Raw genomic sequence first — 19,325 nt, 5'->3', positions numbered from 1 at the left:
CTTTAGCCACCTTCTTGACTTTTAGCTTTCTCAGGCACATACCAGTCACTGCATCCACCAACTCCAGGGAATACATATCAAGCTCTCTAAATGGCTTCAGTGAAGCCCCACCCTTGAACTTGAAAGGAGGAGAGAGTACCTCTCTACTTTGCCTCCTTGGCAACAGGGTATAGAGTGGGAATTTCATATAAGCTTCTCAAAAGTATTCTTCTTCATAAAATCCTCTCATTTCCAGCCATCTACATTTTTTATCCTTTAATGAGGGTGAAGTTCTCTAAGAAGTTGCTGGCCATCTGCTCTGATGTTCCTAGAAGATGGTCTATCTCAGAGTTTATTTTGATATCTGAAATCTATTATGTCTTCATGTCTTGAAACTCCAATTTTAACAGCCTGTTCTACTGCCTAATACATGCTGAGAAATCAGTTCATCAAAAGTGAAGAGAAACATCATGCTTCTGATTTTTATTTTTACTCTATCTTTAGTCTGATGCAGGAACCTTCCCCTAGCTGTATACTGACCTGCAAATCATTCTTGAGTCATCTATTCTTGATGATTCCAAAAGAAATGTGGTGGAGGTGCTAGTATATGACACATGCTGAAACTGAAATGGAAATGATCTCTGAATAGACACAGGCACTGTGAGATGACTACACCTCCACTCAAACGCAATTTCGCCATCTCCTAAATTATACTTTCCCCACCAGTTCACTTAATAAGCACCTGCAGAATGCTGTCTCAGAATTTAGTTTTCCTCTGGGCAAAATGTTACATTCTCATCCAGCCTTGAACATGTTTTATGTCCTTTTTATTTTCTGAAATAAAAGTTGGGACAAAGACAAACGGGCAGAAGCTGCAAGGAGGCACATGGGCCAGCGAGGGAAAAAGGAAGAAGAAGACAAAGCAGTTTCGGGAACAGCCTTAGTCAGCTTGCGCTGCCATCACAAAATACTTGGGTGGTTTAAACAACAGAAATTTATTTTCTCCCAGTTCTGGAGGCTAGAAATCCCAGATCAAGGAGCTAGCGAATTCCATTCTTAGCGAGAGCTTTCTTCTCGGCTAGTGGATGGCCACCTCACTGTGTCCTCACATGGTGGAAGGAGGGAAGGAGGAAAGGAAGAAAGGAGAGAAGGAGAGAGGGAGAGAGGGAGAGAGGGAGAGAGGGAGAGCAAGAGAGCTTTCTGTGTCTCTTCTTTTAAGTGTTCTTATAAGAACACTAATCCTATCAGACCAGGGTCCCTCCCTTACGGCTTCATTTAACCTTAATTACCTCCACAAAGGGCCTATCTCTAAATAGAGTCACACTGGGGGTTGGTGTTCAACATATGAATTCTGGGGGGACACATGCCGTCCATCATATTCCATAACCCGGCCCTCAAAATTCATGTCCTTCTCATATGCAAAATACATTCACTCCACCCCAACAGCCCCCAAAGTCTTTTTTTTTTTTTTTAACTATTTTATTGAAATCATAAAGGTGTATAACATTGTATAATTTCAGGTGTACATTATTATTTATCAATTTCTGTATAGACTGCATCGTGCTCACCACCAGTAGTCTAATTTTTATCCATCACCATACATATATGTCCCTTTTCCCCTTTCATCTATCCCCCAACCCACTTCCTCTCTGGGAACCACTAATCTATTCTCTTTGTCCACGTGTTTGTTTATCTTCCACATGAGTGAAGATATGTCACATATCTTTCCGTGTGAGTGAAATCATAGGTGTTTGTTTTAGTCTGTCTGGCTTATTTTGCTTAACATCATACCCTCAAGGTCCATCCACATTGTCACAAATGGGACAATTTTGTCTTTTTTATGTCTAAGTAATATTCCACTGTATATACATATACCACATCTTCTTTATCCATTCATCCATAGCAGGGCACTTGGGTTACTTTCACATCTTGGCTATTGTGAATAATGCTGCATTGAACATAGGGGTGCATAAATCTCTTTGGATTGTTGATTTCAAGATCTTTGTATAAATGCCCAGTAGTGGCATAGCTGGGCCATTCGGTATTTCTATTTTCAACTTTTTGAGAAATCTCCATACTCTTTTCCCTGGTGGCTGCACCAGTTTGTATTCCCACCAGCAGTATATGAGGGTTCCCTTTTCTCCACATCCTCTGCAACATTTGTTGTTCTTTGTCTTGGTAATTATAGTCATTCTAATAGGTGTAAGGTGATAATCTCATTGTAGTTTTGATTTGCATTTCCCAAATAATTAGTGATGTTGAACATGTTTTCGTGTATCTGTTGGCCATCTGTAAATTTTCTTTGGAGAAATATCTGTTCATATCATCTGCCCATTTTTTGATCAGGTTGTTTGTTTTCTTGTTGTTGAGTTGTATGAGTTCTTTTTTTTTTTTTTTTTTTTTTTTCTTTATTGAGGCAACACTGGTTTATAACATTATATAAATTTCAGGTGTACATCATTTTATTTATTTATTTTTTTTTTTTTTAATTTTTTGTTTATTGCAGTAACATTGGTTTATAACATTGCAAAAATTTCAGGTGTACATCATTGTACTTCTATTTCTGCATGGACTACATCATGTTCACCACCAAAATACTAATTACAACCCATCACCACACACATGTACCGAATTATCCCTTTCACCCTCCTCCCTCCCCCCTTCCCCTCTGGTAACCACCAATCCAATCTCTGTCCCTATGTGTTTGTTTATTGTTGTTATTATCTACTACTTAATGAAGGAAATCATACGGTATTTGGCCTTCTCCCTCTGACTTATTTCACTTTGCATTATACCCTCAATGTCCATCCATGTTGTCACAAATGGCTGGATTTCGTCGTTTCTTATGGCTGAGTAGTATTCCATTGTGTATATATACCACAGCTTCTTTACCCATTCGTCCCTTGATGGGCACTTAGGTTGCTTCCAAGTCTTGGCTATTGTGAATAAGGCTGCAATGAACACAGGGGTGCATGTACCTTTGCAAATTGGTGTTTTCAAGTTCTTTGGATAAATACCCAACAGTGGAATAGCTGGATCATATGGTAGTTCTATCGTTGATTTTTTGAGGAATCTCCATACTGTTTTCCACAGTGGCTGCACCAGTTTGCACTCCCACCAGCAGTGTATGAGAGTTCCCTTCTCTCCACATCCTCTCCAACACATGTTGTTTCCTGTCTTCTTAATTATAGCCATTCTGACGGGCGTGAGGTGATATCTCATTGTAGTTTTGATTTGCATTTCCCTGATAGTTAGTGATTTTGAACATCTTTTCATGTGTCTCTTGGCCATCTGTATATCTTCTTTGGAGAAATGTCTGTTCAGGTCTTTTGCCCATTTTTTAATTGGGTTGGTAGTTTTTTTGTTGTTGAGATGCATGAGTTCTTTATATATTTTGGAGATTAAGCCCTTATCAGAAGTATGGTTTGCAAATATCTTCTCCCAATTGTTAGGTTGTCTTTTCGTTTTGTTGATGGTTTCCTTTGCTGTGCAGAAGCTTTTTAGTTTGATGTAGTCCCATTTGTTTATTTTTTCTATTGTTTCTCTTGCCCGGTCAGATGTGGTGTTTGAAAAGATGTTGCTAAGACCGATGTCGAAGAGCGTACTGCCTATGTTTTCTTCTAGAACTTTCACAGTTTCAGGTCTTACATTCAAGTCTTTAATCCATTTGGAGTTAATTTTTGTGTATGGTGTAAGGTAAGGATCTACTTTCATTTTTTTGCATATGGCTATCCAGTTTTCCCAACACCATTTGTTGAAGAGACTTTCTTTTCCCCATTGTATGTTCTTGGCTCCTTTGTCAAAGATTAGCTGTCCATAGATGTGTGGATATATTTCTGGGCTTTCGATTCTATTCCATTGATCTGTGTGTCTGTTTTTGTGCCAGTACCATGCTGTTTTGGTTACTATAGCTTTGTAGTATATTTTGAAATCAGGGAGTGTGATACCTCCAGCTTTGTTCTTTTTTCTCAGGATTCCTTTAGCTATTCGGGGTCTTTTGTTGTTCCATATGAATTTTAGGATTCTTTGTTCTATTTCTGTGAAAAATGTTGTTGGAACTTTGATAGGGATTGTATTGAATCTATAGATGGCTTTAGGAAGTATGGACATCTTAACTATGTTAATTCTTCCAATCCAATCCAATCCCCAAAGTCTTAACTTGTTCCAGCAACAACTCTGAAGACTAAAGTCCAAAGTCTCATCTAAGGGCCGGCCCTGTGGCTTAGCAGTTAAGTGCGCTCGCTCCGCTACTGGCGGCCCAGGTTCGGATCCTGGGCGTGGACCGATGCACCGCTTCTCCAGCCATGCTGAGGCCGCGTCCCATGTACAGCAATTAGAAGGATGTGCAGCTATGACATACAACTATCTACTGGGGCTTTGGGGGAAAATAAATAAATAAATAAAATTATTAAAAAAAAAATCTCATCTAAGTCAGATATGGGTGAGACTTGAGGTAGGACTCATCCTGAGGCAAAATTCCTCTCTAGCTGTGAACCTGGGAAACAAGTTATGTGCTTCCAAAATAAGACGGTACAACATGCAGAGGATAGACGTTCCCATCCCAAAAGGAGATACAGGAAAGAAAAAGGAGTGACGGGTCCCAAACTAGTCAGAAACCTAGCAAGGCAAATTCCATCAGATTGTGAGTTTTGAGAATAATCCTCGTTGGCTCTATGTCCTGCCTTCCAGGCCCACTGGGGTGGCAGCATCACCTCCATGGCTCTGCAGTGTGGTCCCCACCCCTGGGGCTCTTTCAGGCTTTACCTCCTCTGGTCTCTCAAGAGCCCCCTCACAAGGCTCTCCGCAGAGGCACTGCCCTCTGAAACTGGGAAGGAGGAAAGAGGCTTGCCACCGGGCCTGTGGTGGAAGTGGCAGCCCTGACGATCTTTGAATAGCCTTCAGGGTCATTCTTCCCTTTCCTTGAAGAATAGTCCATGTTCCCAGCTGAACAGCTCTATGGTCTGGTCCTGTAGAATCCAAGAAGTCTGGCAGCCTTCCTTCATTCTGTCCACTTTCTCTGTCGGTTTTAGTTCAAATTCCCAGTGTCTCTGCTGGTATAATCCCATCTCTATTCCTAGTTTCTGCTGAGATGGCTGATTAAATCCATGAGTTGCACCCATGATCTTTTTATCAAATGGTTGTTCAGCCACATCCTTAGTGTCTTCTTTGGAATAAAGCTTCCTCATTTTCTGCAATATGGATAGGCTAAGAATTTACCAATACCCAAGTTCTGGTTCCTTTTTGCTTAATAATTCTGTCTTCAATTCATCTCTCTCCTCTCGCATTTTACTATAAGCAGTCAGAAGGACCCAAGCTGCACCTTCAATACTTCTCTTAGAAATCTCCTCAGCTAAATATCCAATTTCATAGGTTGCAGGTTCTACCTTCCACAAAACACTAGAACACAATTCAGCCAAGTTCTTTGCAGCATTATAGCAAGGATCGTCTTTCCTTCAGTTTCCAATAAACTGTTCCTCCTTTCCATCTGAGACTTCTCTAAAATGGCCTGTGCATCCATATTTCTACCAAGATTCTGTTCATGATTATTTACATATTCTCTAAGAAAATGGAAGCTTTCTCTCCAGCTCTCCTCTCTTTCTGAGCTCTCACCAGAATAGCCTTTAACACCTGTAATTCTACCAACAATCATTTCATGGCAATCTTGGCTTTTTCTAGCATGTACCTCAAAACTCTTCCAGCCTCTACAAATGACCCAGTTCCAAAGCCGCTTCCACATTTTTAGGTATTCATTACAGCAGCACCCCACTTCTCAGTACCAAAATCCATCTTCGTAACTCAGGCTGCCATAACAAAACACCATTGACAGGGTGGCTTAAACAACAGAAATTTACTTTCTCCAAGTTCTGGAGGCTAGAAGTCCCAGATCAAAGTGCCAGCCAATTCGGTTCCTGGTGAGAGCTCTCTTCCTGGCTTGTAGATGGCCACCTTCTCGCTGTGACCTCATATGGTGGAGAGAGAGTGAGAGAGAGCACTCTCTCGTGTCTTTGTTTCTTCTTATAAGGACACTAATCCTCTTGGATGAGGGCCCCACTCTTACGACCTAATTTAATTTCTTACTTCCATAAAGCCCCCATCTCCAAATATAGTCACATTGAAGGACTTCAACATATGAATTTTGGGGGGATACAAACATTCAAATCATAACAGAAATAATTATATCACCAGCTAACTTAACATTATTTTGTTCCATGTTGTGACAAGACTAGTAGCCCCCACAGCTGGAATGGCTAAATGTGAAGGCTACATGGTACTGAAATTCTTTTAGTGAATCACAGGCCATATCAGGATCCTTTAACTTTAACCTTATATAACCTGCTGTGGTAGCTGGAATAATAGCCCCCAAAGATATCCATGCCCTAAACACTGGAACCTGTGAATATATTATGTTACATGGCAAAAGGGACTTTGCAGACGTGATTAATATTAAGGACCTTGAGATGGGGAGATTATCCTGGATTATCCAGCTAACCTTAATGTAATTATAAGGATTCTTACAAGTAGAAGAGGGAGGCAGAAGAAGAGAGTCACAGAGAAATGTGATTACAAAATGTCAGAGTGATGCTGTTTGAGAAGGACTTGACCCATCATTGCTGGCTTTGAAGGTGGAAGGAGGAGGCCATGAACTAAGTAATATGGGTGGCCTCCAGAAACTGGAAAAGGCAAGGAACTAGATTCTCCTCTAAAACTTTAAGACAAGAACACAGCCCAGCTGACACCTTGATTTTAGCCCAGTGAGACCTGTGTTGGACTTCTAATCTACACAACTGTAAAATTATAAATTTGTGTTGTTTTAAGTCACCAAGTTTGTGATTATTTATTATGGCAGCAATAGAAAACTACCACACCTGTCAAAAGCTCTCATCCTCCTCCCCCAAAAGTGGGCCTACCCTTCCAGTCAAGATCCATAGCCTAAATCTCTGCTTTACGGGTAATGTGCCTCCAGCTACACCCTAGCATAACTTGCTAGACTCAAGACACATGGGGCCTGCATCAGGACAGTTTATGAGCTGTCTATGCAATTCCACAATAGCTGACAAAGCAAACAGACTGGTGGAGGTGAAGACTAAAAGTCAGAATGCTTTCAGGAGATAATTTAATGTCTGTTTCTGATGCTAAGTCCTCTAGACAACAGCACTCCTTGAGAATAAGAACTACTTCTTGTTTGCAATTCCATCCTCAGAGCCTAGAACTTCAGTGCTTGACATATGGTAGGCACTTATAAAATACTTGCTGAATATTAAATAAAGTAACTTATCACAGACTTTGATTGAAAGTTGACAGGATAAGCCTTAAGATACTTTATGATTTTTCAGTATCAATTTTATTGTATATAAACCTATTATATTTAAACGGGTTTTTGGGGGGGTTTTGGGGTGCAGGTTGTTTTATTTTTTCAGGTTACAAGAGCTAGAAACCCAAGCAAATGAGGGAATCTGTAATATACATAATGAAGAAAGGCTGGCATGGTACTAGCTTCAAATTCTCCTAGGTCCAGGGTAATTCTCACACTAGTCCTCGGGATCCTCTCCCTTGTTTGAAAAATGGTTCCACTACTGAAATCGAAAATTAAAAATATAGATCACTAAACTACATAGTCATGATGATTCCTTCCTGTTCTAACAGCTTATTGTTTCATAAGAGAATGTCACTTGCTTACCCAGGGAAAACAACATTAAAATGTGTTTCCACTTACATATCTAAAAGATCTCTCCAAAGACCCACCAAGAAAACAGAATGTATCACATCCACTCTTAAAGACATTCATTTCCCACACTTAAAAGTCAACAGATATAGAAAATTATTGTTTTAACATAGATCATTATAATATAAATTGAATATTCTATGGGTGAAATTATCTCCCTTCTTCTCTCTCCCCTAGGTTTTAGACACAATGTAAACTATAATAAATATAATACGATATTCTACGCTCTAACATCCTATAATATAACCAGGTACTGAACTAGGCACTGTGGATATGATGAATGTATTTTCTAAACAAAAATTGTTCTGAAATATATCACTCTAGCCATTGCCTTCAATATCAGTATGATTATTTATCGTTAGTTCTGCAATTAGAGAAGAAAACACATATTCTTGCAAATATTAAGACAGTTCATCTTGCCAAAGAATTGCAGTATTGCTTCAGTTATGACATCCAGTTTGTTGGATCTAGTTTATACACTGCAGTGTCGGAATTTTGAGACATGTTGATAGTTTGTGGTACAAGTGGTAGAACATTTAAAATTCTGACTGGCCAGAAAGTTTGGCATATAAGATCATCGTATCAAAAGGAAGAGTTGAAAGGATAGAGGAGAAGGCAGACAAACTATGAGACTTCATTCTGATCCATAAGCATATTCAACCTGATCCATACTGGCGAGTAAAACAATACTTAAACAGAGGAAATAACAAACCCTAGAAAACAAAATACAATCCAGTGCTAGGTTGTTTACCACAGAAGATGAAAGCCCCAGAAGAAAAGAGAAATGCCTGTCCACTTCAGATATTTTATATTAACTTATATTTACGTTCCTAGTGATTTTATACATGTTCTTTTCACAGCCATTTGTCTGAGCATTCTGGTCAGCTCAGTAACTGGGATTCTTGTTAAGCAAAAACCTGAAACCTGACCCCCAGTCTCCTTCTTTCCAAATGGCAACCCATGAGAACAAACCTTTCACCCTACTCACTTGGAACAGAGCCACCTTCAAAACGACTTCGGCAGATCCAAAAATTAAATATTTTAAAGGAAATGTATTTGTGAAAGAAATGTGGTAACTGGAATACATAGCCACTGATCATAATCAAGTATTTTATTACATAATAGCTGCCAGAGTGGAGTGGGGGAGGAGTATTTTGGCCCACTTAAAAATTACATTAAGAAAGGTTTAGATTCTCTGAAATGTTACAGGAAAATGAACAATTGAGATTGTTATGGGAAAGGTAATTATATGTGACAAGATATAATTTGTGAGATAAGACCAGAAAAGCCAACCACTATATCTCAACTCCAGCCAGGATCAAGCCAAGAGAACCCAGTGATGTCAAACCACATAGCTAATCTACTTTTAGTTGAAAACAGTGTTTTTAAAAACCAACCTCTTATGTTCTACTTTAGAAATCTCTAGATCTTTTCCTCTATTTTTCTGTGGCTGATTTTTAAATAAATATTTCATCTATTTCAGAATGTCAAATTTCATTTAACAGGATCCCTTTTTCATATTAACAGTTTACTCTTATGATCTTTGCTTACAGGATCTACAATTAATCTGAAAAATCCTTAAATTGAAGGTACTATAACCAACATACAGAAATGATGAAAGAAATGTAGGATAAACAATGTTGCAATGATGGTGACAACTACTTTAAAATCTGCCAAAATGACACAGAAACATCCATTTAATAATCAATAAAAAAGACTGCTATTCAGTATGAGAACAATTATAAATGGAATTTAAACCTATAGCTATTGGGTCTAGAAATAACCAGAGTTCACCAGAAATAACCAGAATTGTAAACATTCCCACATAAAATTGCAAAGATTTATTGAAAAGCTATAATATACAAGAAAGTGTACTATGGACTGTGAAAGACACTAAGAAGGATAAAGCAGATCTTGCATTCAGTGAATTTATAATCTAGTAATCTGAGATACAAAATATAATGACTTGCAGTCTGGACAAGATGGTATAGATCCATTTCTCCCTGTTCCTCCCCACTATGCACAACTATAAACCCTGGAGATAACACAAAAGGCAACCAAAGGAGAATTCTGAAAGGTTGTAAGAAGAAGGTGAATTCATGTGGGATCTCCACAGCAGCAGGGCATCTTATATCCCTCCCCTCAAGAGAAGAAGGCAGCTCAGACCCCTGTTTACCAAACCCTCAACCTAGGGAGGCTCATTCCTCCCCATGATCAAATGAGGGCTCCTCAGACAACATCAGGCAACCCCAACACCACTGGGTTGACCAGGAGCCCTGACAACAAAAAGTGGCCAGGGGAGGCACTCCTCTCCACCCCTTCACCACCCCTTCCCACTTCCCTCAAGAATGTGTTAAAAATTAACCCAGCTACACACTGTTTACAAGAAACTCAAATTCAACAACATAGGTAGATTGAAAGTAAAAGGATGCTAAATGGTATGCCATGGAAACATTAATTAAAAAAATTTTTTAAAGCAGGAGTGGCTACGTTAATAGGTGATAAAGTGGATTCAGAGTAAAGAAAATTACTTAGAGACAAAGGAGGGGAGACACAATGACATATCCACAATTACAGCTGAATACTTCAATATCCTCTTGCATCTGATAGAACTACTAGAAAGAAAAGCAGCAAAGATTTAAAATATCCAAACAACACAATCAACTAAGAGGTTCTAATTGACTTATATAGAACATTCCACCACCACCAACTACATCTTTTTTCCAAGTGCTCATGGAACACTCACCAAGATAGACTATATCCTGGGCCATAAAACAAACTTCAGCAAATCTAAAAGAACTGAAATCATACAGAGTGTGTTCTCTAACCATAATGGAATCAAACAAAAAAATCAATTTTTAAAAAAAGACAACAAGAAAATCTCTTAATATATGAAAATTAAACAGAAAACTTCTAAATAATCAATAAGTCAAAGAGGAAGTCTCAAGAAAAATAAAAAATACATTGGACCGAATGAAAATAAAATGAAGATACAACATATCAAAATATGTGGGATACAACTAAAGCAGTGCTGAGAAGGATACTTTTATCACTAAATGCTTACATTAGAAATGGGGAAAGTCTCAAATCAATAATCTAAGTTCTCACTTCAAAAAAACTAGAAAAAGGGGCCGGCCCCATGGCTTAGTGGTTAAGTGCGCGCGCTCCGCTACTGGCGGCCCAGGTTTGGATCCCAGGCGCGCACTGACACACCGCTTGTCCAGCCATGCTGAGGCCACGTCCTGCATACAGCAACTAGAAGGATGAGCAACTACGACGTACAACTATCTACTGGGGCTTTAGGGAGAAAAAAGGAAAAAGAAAAAAAAAAAGGAGGAGGAGGATTGGCAATAGATGTTAGCTCAGGGCCGGTCTACCTCAGCAAAAAAAGGAGGATTGGCATGGATGTTGGCTCAGGGCTGATCTTCCGCACAAAAAATTAAAAAAAAAAAAAAACTAGGAAAAGAAGAGCAAATAATCCCAAAATAAAAACAAGAAAGAAAATAATAAATACCAGAGTAAAAATCAATGAAATTGAAACTAGGAAAACAGAGAAAATCAATGAAACAAAAAGCTGATTCTTTTAAAAAAAAATCAATAAATTAATAAACTTCTAGCAAGATTGAAAAAAATAAAGAGAGAAGACATAAGCAATATCAGGAATTAAATAGAGGATATCACTAAAGACCCAGCAGACATTAAAAAAACAAGGAAATACAGCAAGTTTATGCTCACATATTCAACAAATCAAAAGATATTGACCAATTCCTTGAAAGCCACAAACTACCAAAACCCAAGCAAGATGAAATATGTACCATGAATAGCTCTAGAACCATTAAAGAAATTGAATTTGTAATTTAAAAGTTCCCAAAAAACAATTCTCCAGGCCCAGATGGTTTTACTGGAGAATTCTACCAAACATTTAAAGAATTAACACCAATTTTACACAATCTATTCCAGAAAATACAAGAGGAGAGATCACTTACAAACTCATTCTATTAGGCCAGTATACCAAACCAGATGAAAAAAAAAAAAAGTATAAAAAAAAAAGAAAACTACATATCAATGATTCTCATCAACTTAGAGGCAAAACCTTCAATAAATATTGGCAAATCAGTTCCAAACAAGGTACAGAAAGATTTATACACCACAACCAAGAAGGATTTACTGCTATGTAAGTCTGTCTCAACATTCAAAATCAATGTAATCCACTGCATCAACAGAATAAAGAAGAAAAATCACATGATCATATCAAGTGGTGCAGAAAAAAGTCATTTGACAAAATCCAACAACCATTCATGTTAAAAACAAAACTAAAAACAAAAATTTAGGAATAGAGGGGAATTAACTTAATTCAATAAAGAGCAAAACCTACACTTATGTTCTACTTAATGGTAAAATTTGTATCTTTCTCCCTAAAATCAGGAATAAGGCAAAGACGTTCATTCTCACCACTCTTTTTCAACATAGTACTAGAAGTAGAAGTTTCAGCCAGTGCAATAAGACAAGAAAAAGAAATAAAAGTCATACAGATTGGAAAGGAAGGAATAAAACAGTTTCTTTTGACAGATGACATGATTGTCTACATAGAAAATCTCAAGAAATCTACAGAAAAATCCTAAAATTATCAAGATTGAATGATACAAGATAAATACAAATAAACAAACTGCATTTCTAAATACTAATAATGAATATGTGGAATGCAAAATTAAAAAACTATACAACTTACAACCACTCTGAAGAAAATGAAATTTTTAGGTATAGAGTTAACAAAACATGTACAGAATCTGTATGCATAAAATAACAAAATGCTTATGAACTAAATCAAAGAAGATGTAAATAAATGGAGAGACATGCTGTATTCATGGATTGGAAGACTCAACATAGTAAAGATATCAATTCTCCACCAAAGTGATCTATACATTTAATACAATTCCTATCAAAACCCTAGTAGTGTTTTCTTCTAAAATTTATATGAAAAGGCACAGGCACTATAATAGTTAAAATATCTTGACAAAGAATAAAGTGAAAGGAATCACTCTACCTGATATTATGGCTTACTATATAGCTACAGTAATCAAGACAGTGTGGTACTGGCAGAGGGATATTCACCGAGATCAAGGGAACAAAATAGAAAACCCAGAAATAGAACCACACAAATAACAAATATGCTCAACTGATTTTTCACAAATGTGCAAAGGAAATTCAATTGAGGAAGAATAGCCTTTCCAAAAAATGGTGCTCGGGCAACTGGATATTCATAGGCAAAAAAAAGAATCTTGACCTAAATGTCACACCTTATACAAAACTTAACTGAAAATGAATCATGGAATTAAATACAAATACTAACAGTATGAACCATAAAAAAAATGTCAAGCAATCAGGCATTGAGGTGCTCAACTGGGACAAGGAACAAAACTGAAAGTAACAAACTTTTATTTCCTTAATGTGACAGTGTAAACAAGGGGCACCAGCTCCCTAGTGTTCCATTTTCCCTCAGGGAATGACAAAACGTGAAGGTCAGGTGGATCCAGTGCAGATGGAGGGAATTGTCTCACTACTTGGGAGCCCTAGCAAATTGTTCCTTCCTCTTTATGGATCCATGGGCTGGGAAGAGGGAAAAGGGAAAGAGTAGGAGTGGAAAGGTATTGAGGCAAAATGGAGAAAAGTAATTCAGCCAAGGATCTCAATAAGGAGGTCTCAGCAGAGGTGTCTGTCAACCAAAGTCCCCAGTACAGAAGCCTTGAACTAAAGGTGCCTGGCCTAGAAATGCATATATGCAGATGAGCATGGCTGGCCAAAGGGCGCCTTGACTTCAACTCCCTCCAGAAAACTACAATGCACTGGCTGTGCACTGGCTGATGTGGGGAGGGCAGCTGCCCCCATGAGGCCTGCCAGTCACAACCTTGTAATCGTCTATGGTCAGGCGTAAAAGATCACACATAGGATTCTGTCCTGGAGGCAGGCTCCTCAGAACAGAGGAGACAATCTTCAAGATGTAGGAATAGGCAAAGGTTTCTTAGATGACACCAAGAGCATAATCCATAAAAGAAAAAAATGACACATTGGATGTCATCAAAATGAAAAGTTTTTGTTCTGCAAAGACACTGTTATGAGAATGAAAAGCTACAGATCAGGAGAAAATATTTGCAAATTACATATCTGACAAAGAATTTGTATCTGGAATAGGCAAAGAACTCTCAAAACTCAGCAGAAATAAAAAAAAATCCAATAAAGAATAGGCAAGACTTGAACAGACCCTTCACATACATGGATATACAGATGGTAAATAAGCACTTGGAAAGATTTTTAAATCATTAGCTATCAAGGAAATGCAAATTAAAACCACAATGAGATATCACCACACATCTAACAGAATGTGACAATACCAAATGCTGGCAAGCATTTGGTGGATCATTTATATACTGCTGGTGGGAATGTAAAATGGTACAGCCACTCTGGAAAATAGTTCAGTGGTTTCTTATAAAACTAACATGTAATTACAATTTTACACAGCAATTTCACACTTGGGCATTTATCCCAGAGAAAGGAAAACTTATTTTCATAGAAAACCTGTACACAAATGTTCATAGCAGCTTTACTCATATTAGCTAAAAACTGGAAACAGCCTGGATATCCTTAAATAGTCAATTGTTAAACAAACTGAGATACAGACATACCAAGAATACCACACAATAAAAAGGAGTGAACTATTGATACACAAAACAACTTGGATGAACCTTCAGGAAATTACACTAAATGAAAAAAGCCAATCCCCAAAAGGTACATACTGTATGATTCCATTTATATAGCATTTTTTAAATGACACAATTTTTGAAAAGGAGAACACATTAGTGGTGAGGGTAATGGTGGTGGGAGGGAAGTGGTGTGGTTATAAAGGTCAACGTGAAGGATGCTCATGCTGGAACTGAGTAGTACCTCGACCATGGTTGAGGATACCTGAACCTATACATTTGGTAAAACCGCAAAACAGTAAACACATATTCACAAATATACAAGTTCAAGTGAAACTGGAAATCTGAACAAAAGAGGTAGACTGTATCAATGTTAGCATCCTGGTTGTGCTATCATACTAGAGTTTTGCAAAATGTTACCATTATGGGGCCAGCCCTGTGGCCTAGGGCTTAAGTTTGGTGCTTTCTACTTCAGCAGCTCAGGTTTGGTTCCCAGGCACAGGCCTACACCACTTGTCAGCTGCCATGCTGTAGTGGTGACCCACATACAAAATAGAGGAAGACTGGCACAGAAGTTATCTCAGGGCCAATCTTCCTTAAGCCAAAAAAGAAAAAAGAGGAAGACTGGCACAGATGTTAGCTCAGGGCAAATCTTCCTCAGTAAAAAATAAAAGTTACCATTAGGGGAAGCTGGGTAAAATGTCCACAAGATCTCTCTGTATTATTTCTTATACCTCCATGTGAATCTACAATTCTCTCAATAAAAATTTCCCCTGATCTCAAGGCAAACGTTTGTCATAACCATTCTCAATGCACTTTAGAAACACAGACTCCTAGAAATTAAAGGACCTTTATAGATGATCTATAAACTGCATTCAATTCTACCAATATCTAATCTCCCTTCCTTGAAGGCAGGCTTGGCATGGCCAATATTAGCTTTGGCCAATACAGTACATAAGAAAGCGCTGTGTGTCACTTCTTGGCAGAAGTTTTAAGAGCCGATGCATGCTTCGCCATCTTCTCTTTTCCCTTGGCCATGGCCACACCAATGTTTCAGGAAGTGGCTCCTCTGTTCACCTGAGTCCACAGGTGAGGACAATGACGCCTTGGGAGCAGAGATCCCAGTTGACTCTTCATGGTCATATAGTAGAAGCAAGATATCAATTCTGGTTATTTCAGGCCCTGTGATACGGGTGTTCTTGATTATCACAGCATAACTTAGCCTATCCTGACTGATGAAGAGTCCAGCACCTCTCATACTCCAGGTCCTAAAACCAAGAGCCGAGGGGCTGGGGCCCAGGCTACCTAAGAAGTTAGTGACAGAGACAATACTACGACAATAGTCCCAGGCTGGTGCCGTTTCCTATACAGATTTTACCTTCAGGCTTCAGGCTATTTTGTCCACAAGAATAAAATCAAAATACAAATAAAAGCTCTGTACCAAATTGAATAATCAAATTAGTTTGCAGATTGATAAGCCAAGAGTGAAAGAACAGATTTTTAAAAGTTGGCTGAAGGACATACTGGCATTTCTAATTTTATCATATAGTTCTGAATCAGCAGCCCATCATTCAGAGAGGAGAAAAGCACTGGACTCCAATGAGTCACGTTAGAGAAATCCTTGATATTTTGAAAATTCAAATGTCAACAAGCCACATAATATGACAAATAGCAGGCAATGGTTCCATCCTTTTGAGCACTTTTACAAAATGAATCAAAATCAAATAACAACCCTAGAGGTTTATTAACCTACAAAAAGATGTTTGGGTAATTCTGTAAAGAGATGCTTCAGTGGCAGTCATGACTATTTGTGGAGTTAAAAGGGAGTTTGTGAAAGTAAACAGCATGTTTTCTTCCAAGAAAAGGACTGTTTTACTCGGCATAGTCTTTTGTGAACATGCTAAGGACCTGAAGGATTTCCCATGGTATGTGTTAAAATTTGAAATTCAATTTTAAGGAGGAAAAAAACTTAAGATCTAAACTTATTCCAGAATCATTTAAGGAAACAGCCCTCCATCCTCATTTGCTACACGTCACACAGTAAGAAAGAATGTATGCACTTCTCTGACTGCACAACAGATCCTCAAAAGCTGCCCGTCACCCAGGCAGTCCGGCATTAAGGCTTTATTGCAAATATTCTACTATGAAACAGGGAGCAGTTCAAGAGGAGAAGAGGATGTAGCTGAAATTTTCTTTAGGAAAAACTCATCTTTTCCTTGATTAACTACTCTATTTATGTATTGCTCTCTTATGCCTTTTTTTTTTTTTTGAGGAAGATTGGCCCTGCGCTAACATCTGTTGCCAATCTTCCTCTTTTTCCTTTTTTTCTCCCCAAGGTCCCAGTACATAGTTGTGTATCATAGTTGTAGAGTTGTAGCTCTTCTATGTGGGACGCTGCCTCAGCATGGGTTGATGAGCAGTGAATAGGTCTGTGCCCAGGATCAGAATCGGCGAACCCCAGGCCGCCCAAGTGGAATGTGAGAATTTAACCGCTATGTCACCGGGCCAGCCCCTGCGTTACTTTTTCAAACCATGAGATTTTCCTCTTTAATTTTAATTCTGATGATAAATGTAATATGGTCATTGTAGAAAATCTGGAAAGTTTAGACAAGAGAACATGAACGCAAAAAAATGTTCTCCTATAATCCCACCACCTCAAGCACATACTAGCATAATTTTGGAAAATTTCCTTTATCCTTTTTCTTCCGTGCACTTTTCAAATATAGTTGAGGTGATAGTTCATTTATAATTCTGAATCCTTCTCGTGTTCCAGTCATCACTGTGTCAAAAATATTCTCTCATATTATTAAAAACTCAATATTAAGCTCATTTTATCAGATGCTCAAAATTCTATTGTCATGATACACTGTTACATATTTACTCAGGCCTCTACCAAAGGACATCTTGGTAATTTCTTCTCTTTGATCACCATAAGGTATCAGAGCTAACTTAACTTTATTCCATATTCTTTTTTCATTATTGTTTTGATTTATCCTGAGTTTTTAAAAATTATTTCATGTGGTCCTTTCATTTCCAGGCTGCCGTGCTTCTCCCTTTATGCTTCGTCTCTACGTCGTCCTAAGAACCCTGAAGAATCTTCTCCCTACAGAAACACTTCAAACACGGATTCCAGCAGATACTTTCTGGTGCTCTCACTGGTGCTAGAACAGAAAGGGAGACAGAGAGAAAGAGGAGAGATATCTCGCCTTCACAAAATAAATAATTCCATAGGTAATTACCTAAGTAAAACCATCCCTCTTTATTTCTGTGCATTTATTTACTTATTTTTTAATTCTCCCCCAAAGCCCCAGTACATAGTTGTATGTCATCATTGCACATCCTTCTAGTTGCTGTATGCGGGACGCAGCCTCAGCATGGCGGGAGAAGCAGTGCGTCGGTGCGCGCCCGGGATCCGAACCCGGGCCACCAGCAGCGGAGCACGCGCACTTAACCACGAAGCCATGGGGCAGGCCCTTCTGTGCATTTTTAAAGGTAAATGTAGTGTGATGAAAACGGAGGAGCATTGGATTGAAACCAGATTCTTAATGCAATTCTACTTCTCTCCTTTATAAGTCACTAAATTACTTGAACCCTATTTCCTCATTTGTAAAATAAGAAATTTACTTAGAGATCTGAGTTTTCTTCCGGCTGGCGCACTTCCTAACTCTGCTCAGCTGTGTGACCTCAGGTACCAACCAGACTTCAGCGGGAAGGCCGTACCCTCTCCTTGGAGTCCACAACAGGTCTTAGCGTGGGAAGCAGAGCTTTACCAAAGTTGGAAGAGTTGGATGCAAAACTCAGGAAAATTGCCACCAACTGTCCCAGCCTGAAGTACCAATGTAGATGGTTTTCAAGAGATGAACCAAAAGCTGCTACCCATCTGCTGAACCTCTGGGAAGCTCCTCACACAGACTCATTCAGTCGACCCCCAGTCAACGGGTGGATCTCAAGAGTCCACTGTGAAGGTACGGTGAATCTCAAGACCCTCACGTAATCTCCCACTGGCCAGCCCAGTCTGCAGTGCCAATGTGATGACTCTCAAGCCCCTCTAGAAGCAGTCTGAGCCAGGTCTGCTCACATATCCGCCTTCAACTGCCTCTGCAGCTTCTCCTCCTCTTCCACCTCCAGACCCTCAGAGGACTACGTGATAATGGGGATTCTGGACAATGAGCTCATGCCTTTGAGAGTCTCTTAACTCCATCTGTGAAATATTTACTAAACAGATAGCTGCTTAGTCTCTACTACAGTCATAGTACTAAGCTTGGTACTACAAAAGCTAACAAAAACATAAGAGGAGCAGCCAGCGCCCTCAAGAAGCTCACAGCCTATTTGAAGAGCAGATACCCCCAGGAACCATAACTGGTTGGATGTTAGGCTAGACACCCAAGATTAGGCGTCCCACACTCCTTTTAGTACTACCCAAAACCCACACTTTTAAGATACTAAATGTTACTCATAGTAAAAGGGTAACAGGTGCAAGCCAGGATGAACCCTCAGAGATTACCTGCTGTGCATATCTCTTGCTTCAAGAAGGCACAGAGGAAAATATCACGTGGAATCCCCCAGTAGGGAGCCCATGAGACTACACAAGGGGACTCTCCAAGTTGGGCTTTGAGAACAGAGACTGGTGCTTCTTTGTAATCCCTGTTTATTGCCCTTGCAATGTTCTAAATAACGTAAAGTACACGAGATTTTTCCAAAAAGCACTTTTGTGATTCATTTCTCAAGAACTTAAGAAGTAGTGCTTTGGATGCTCAGCAGATGCATGGCAGAGGGCCCTGAAAGAGCATAAAATTATGTGTTACAAGCTAAATTGTGTCCCTCCAAAATTTATATGTTGAGCCTCCAAGAATGGGACTGTATTTGGGAATAAGGCCTTTAAAGACATAATTAGGTTACAATGAGATCATATGGATGGGACTTAATCT

The 19,325-nt window shown here is 38.9% G+C and overlaps 1 long non-coding RNA gene across 12 annotated transcripts in view; it reads right to left on the bottom strand.

Annotated features, from left to right (window-relative positions):
* LOC147916530 (uncharacterized) overlaps positions 1 to 19,325 on the bottom strand; it is a 69,132-nt gene that overhangs the window by 6,521 nt on the left and 43,286 nt on the right. For 11 of the 12 annotated variants that reach the window (XR_015552645.1, XR_015552646.1, XR_015552649.1 and 8 more), the window contains one exon: positions 12,427 to 17,558. The exons of the other annotated variant lie outside the window; for it this stretch is intronic. This is a non-coding gene — a long non-coding RNA (uncharacterized LOC147916530). Of the gene's footprint in view, positions 1 to 12,426; positions 17,559 to 19,325 lie in introns of those variants that run through there. 12 annotated transcript variants of the gene reach the window in all.

The sequence above is a fragment of the Ceratotherium simum genome, chromosome 7 (genome assembly GCF_057802395.1).
Source record: "Ceratotherium simum simum isolate JZ-2026a chromosome 7, ASM5780239v1, whole genome shotgun sequence".
NCBI classification, from domain to species: domain Eukaryota; kingdom Metazoa; phylum Chordata; class Mammalia; order Perissodactyla; family Rhinocerotidae; genus Ceratotherium; species Ceratotherium simum.
Note: the sequence above shows the minus strand (reverse complement) of the source record. Positions and strands in the feature narration are given on the sequence as shown.